Below are 5342 nucleotides of genomic sequence, written 5' to 3' on the forward strand. Positions count from 1 at the left end.
TAAAATTAGTTCCATCCTCAAACTAAATCTAATACTTTGTACTTCGATCAAATAGTGAAGTAATTTCGATGCACTACAGTTGACTTTCCACGAACTGAGACAGTCAACTCAACTGGACAACTTTTTAATAAATTATTCACCATCAGTGATGCATACAGTTATTATTTATAAACATGTAATTTATTGAAAAATCTGTCAATTTGTTAAAATCTATTTTATTAGATTTTTAAAGTGGAGTTGATTATAAAATTCGAATTCACATTGGTTTCCCCTTATCGTTTCTCGATTTTATTTTACTTTGTTATAATTCGAGAAATTCTAGGTATTTTCCTCTAAAAAAAATATGTTTCTTTCGTATGAGGTCTTGATTTTTGAAAAAACAGAGAGATTGAACTGGAATATCTTGATGAAGCGGTTAAACAGTTCAAGTCGATTTTTACTATTAATCAGTTCGTAATGAATATCTTGGAATCTAATAGAGATAGCACAATTTATATAATAAGCCCTTTGTGGAGCTAATTAAAAGCTACGAATGTTTCGTTATCTTCCTGAGACTTCGAGATATTCAACAAAAACTCAGATGCGAGCGACGACGACTGGGACCGTTTTAGCGTTCCACTACTGATTTTAATCAGCACAATTTTCGTAACAGTGTCACTGATTATCCAACACGGCAATTAATTCTATTATTTCTCAAGCATCATTATTATATCGATTTTACGTACAAACGTTTGGAGGTGAAATACAATTAAAATTCGTTAAAGTAATGAAGATCGGTATTAAAGGCGGCGATATCAAAATTAGTGAACAAGGCCATTTTTTAAATTTCAATGGGATCATTGGGGTTTAGCCCATTGGGTCAACTGGTGATTCAGTCATTACGACCAATGGTTACTAATTATCGTTGATAACTTGTTACACGATTTTAGTGGAATTTTAACATTGAGTTTAAAATTACTTTCGTTAAATATCGGATTATTTCAGTACCGAGTGGCTATAGGGAAAAACGTCAAACATCATTTTTTGTCGATGAGAAATCCTACTTAAAGAGGCTTATTTGACATTTTTCTTCAAAGTCACTCATTAAGGGATGATTTCACATTCAGCCGAGTGTTGAAACTGAAATTGAATTTTTTTCTGAATTGAAAATTCAAACGAAAGAGTAAAATTCCTATTTACTGTCTAGCGTCAAGTGTTATTACGTGACGAGTTTATTCGTAAATCTACAGCCGTATAAAACATTATTATGGGAAGATTACGTATTATCATCATCATTGATTATTAACAATATTAATTCAATAGTTCCTAGATTTACAGCTATTGGTAATTCTTTTCTCAGCAGATTTCTCGGCTTATGGATTTATTAAAATTCCCAAGTACTTGGATTAATGATATTTGATTATTGTGATGGTGGATAAAAACACTAGAAATGAAATACAAAATTTTTGGAGTTTCTCCAGTCATATAATTTACACAGTAGCAGTTGACTATTTTTTAGTTAGATTGTTAATTCTCCATATTACGCAGCTCCAAGTTATTAATTGTTGTTTTACTGAGTTGGATACGTGTTGCCTTTCATTCCTTTGATAATTCTCAATTAATTAATAAGTAATTAGTCATTCGTTTATTCAAGTGTGGAGTAATTTTGTATAGAAAATTTTTTCTCAACTTTAAAAATTGGTTTTTATTATTCTCACCTAGTGCACGATAGTAAACATCTAATTTATTCGTAACATTGAAAGAACAGTGAGCTGATAATTCATTATAATAGTCTAATGGTTCTCAAAGTAGACCACAGTCTACTGTATTTGTGTGGAACATTCCAGGCAACATAATGGAAAATTTTCTATCGCCGCATCTCGCAAGTGAAAATGGAAAATTTAACGACTATTTACAGTCACGTGTGGACGGTTGAATACATTGGAGTCATCGTCTTGTCAATAAAAACGACACGAAATGTTTTTTTTTTCATTTGTTGTTTGAGATTGAGCTTGGAACCCATTGTCAAAGGTTTTTTGATTATCATGTCATTCACTCGATTTTTATATCTTCGGTGTGCAAGTTAATATATTTGATTTAGATATAATGGTGGCAACCATTGGAGAAATTCGGATTACAGTGAATTCTTTCATTAATTGGTTTTGAATTTTGTCAATGGTGAAGGGGCAAAACATGAATCCCTATTTTATTTTCTAGGAAAACAGCGAAAACGTTCTTTCCTTCTAAATGAATGCATTGTATTCATCTGATCTAAAATTTTTTCAACCAATCCGAGCTAATTTCGTGTAAAACCAATAGGCTGGTAACTGTAATACATGTATAAGTGTGTACATATTATTTTTTTGAATATAAGAAACCCATAAATGCGAAAAAAGAAAATCAAGCCATTAATTGTTTAGAGAAAATTTCAACCTCTTGACATTTCCGTAAAAAACTTTTTTCTAAAAAACATTTTACCCCTTCTTCACTGACTCTTCCTTCTCCCAAAAGATACTTTCTCCATGCGAAATATAGGCGATAGATCTCAATTACTTCTGAAATACAACATCTCCCTCGAAACCGCCTCATCTGCAGTAATTATCCTACCTAATGATAGAAGCTACAATGCTACTCTGTATTACCCCGAAACACCACGAAAAGAAGACCTACAGTAACCACACATATTCTTCTCCCCAATTTCAAAAATATTTCAATTTCCATATCAACTTACATCTACCCCCGAACCCTCTTTCTCTCCTTCTCGATAATTCTTCGTTTATTCCAGTAAGAACTAATTCTCCTAATTAATATAAACTGTAAACATGAGGATTATTAGAATAATTACTATATCATAAATAACCTAATGCATCCCAGTCACCATTGATATAAATACTTTGTCTAAATTTCCTCATCGTTTTTTTCGCCATTTACAATTTTCCAGATAATCCCTTCTGTTCGAAACTTTAGGCACTACAGCTAGGACTACCAAATATATAATAATTCTTTTTTCTTGTTTCTAATAGTAAAAATTGTTAAATTACTAAAATATCACAACTAGAACCATCGATATACAGTTACAGTTTTTCTCCCTTCTTTTATATTATCATAATTATTTTACTATAAATTATTATCATCGTTATTCATCGAGTTTAGCTATTGCATTCAATATTTTTTATCCTCATCTACACGTTTACGACATAGTTAGGTGCCCGATCATTATGTCGAGTTCAATGGAAATTATGGTAAAGTGGTTCAGCGCACTAGTCGCTAGCATGACTTTATGAGTGACTATGCAATGTGGGATGGTTTTATAATGGATTTCATTGATTATAAAAGTCAAAGAGAAGTGAAAAATGTGAATCATTATTAAAACGTGAAGATTTGATTCGCTATTTAAAATTGAAATATCTCGGTAACGAGCAGAATCATGAAAAAATCGAAATTTTTTTTTGTGTTGAAATTTTATTTCCCTGAAAACTCGATACGTCTTTTGCTTTTAAGCCCAGGAGTTTAAGAAACAACAGAACAGTTTCAAACAATTAATTCTGTAGGCTTATTGGGTTTGTCAGGTTACATCTTTCTAGAATTTAGGTGGTTTCAATAATAGAGCTTCATTAGCGGAAAAAGTATCCAACGGGAACAATCGAATAGGAAGTGGACTTATTGAGATGAAAGATAATTAGTAAAATAGTTCAATTGGACTTGTCACATTTTACCACTTCAGTATTGAATTTACTTCGATAGTCAAACTTAATCAAATCAAAAGGACCGGTAAATTGACTGAATGAGTAATTAAATGAAAAACAGAGTTGACTAAATCGTGTAATACAATTGAGATATGGAAGTAATGCAATGAATTATGACATACAATTAAATATTAAACACCTAACGTTACGTTACGATATTTAGATCCAAATATTGTGATAAACATTCGTTTAATATTCTTCCCACTTATATCCAATAAGTTGATCATATAATATATTCTTTAATTTGGGCATATTCGTACTTGATACGCTAAGTCGTTAAACAGGCACATCAACTTGGTTAAATATGATTTTAGTCATATAATAATCTAGTATCTTTATTTACTATGCTAATAACGTGCATCTCCTTTCACTATCATCAGTAGGATCTTTATGATGGGGATGTTTTATTGTGAACAGACCGAAACGATAATATTAATGTTGTTATTGAGTCTTTGGAAGAGAGCTTGTGGCATCAAATCGAATTGTGAAACATAAATTTATAAATTGTGACAATAAATTGGGTTGTTGTAAAAAGAACAAGTACGGATGATGTTTCGTGGTTCAGTGATTGAATGATTCATTTGTAACAGTCAGTCATCTACACTGAATTAGTCAAGCGTTTGGCTCATTCAACACTGTAGCACACATTTAATTTCATTTCTCAATTCGACAAGTAAAAGCCAATTAAAAACACTTACAAAATTTCTACATCAACTCTATCCTCTGTTATACAGATATAAATTGTTCTTCACCATGATTGTGATTTTTTTTTTTACAATTAGATATTATTTTTGTACATCAAACCCCAATTAATCCAGCAGATATAATCAAGCGTCTTTCGAGTAAAACGTAAAATATAATTTTTTTTATCTAAAATGTAAATTATTGGCAAGCGAAGCTGTCCCAATTTGTGAAAAAATAGGGAGCAGGAATTTTACAAACTCCACATGAAATTAATTATGATGAGGAAGATGATTATCAGGGATTATGACGAAATTCAATCAGGGGTCGAGAAGCAGAAGGATGTGAGTTAATTTAGATTGAGATTCCCGGTGTATTGAATGTTTGAGTGTGAAGGAGATTCTGCAAAATTATGTTGAACTATTTGTTGATAGGAGTTATGTATTATCTACTTTTAAATCGCAGATATTTGAAGACTGGTTATAGAGGGGAATATATTGTAATCCCATGAAAAAGAACAAATTTTTTCTGCTCAATTTGCCGCAACAAATTTCACAAAATTTCTTTCATCTGCCTCAAACATTCCTCGAATCATAATCTCTTAGCAACAAATATCGATCTCTCCTTGACCTCTTTACCTGAACTAAAAATATATCTAGAGACTAATAAACCCTCAGTTTCAAATAAGGTACTCGAAATAATGTACAGTACAGGAAGAACATGATTTGGCGATGAACAAAAAAAACTTTCTCAAATGTAAAATGAAATCATCCCAAAAATGTGAATTTACAACCCTATCCCTCATAAATTCACATTTTTATGAACGAATCATTTAAGAAACTGAATGATATTCCATAAATATATTTCCTACATGAAAAACGTAATATTGAAAGTGACTACTATTCAATCGTAAAAATAATATTAAACAATTAAAAA

The sequence above is a fragment of the Diachasmimorpha longicaudata genome, chromosome 1, assembly GCF_034640455.1.
Source record: "Diachasmimorpha longicaudata isolate KC_UGA_2023 chromosome 1, iyDiaLong2, whole genome shotgun sequence".
Lineage (NCBI taxonomy): Eukaryota > Metazoa > Arthropoda > Insecta > Hymenoptera > Braconidae > Diachasmimorpha > Diachasmimorpha longicaudata.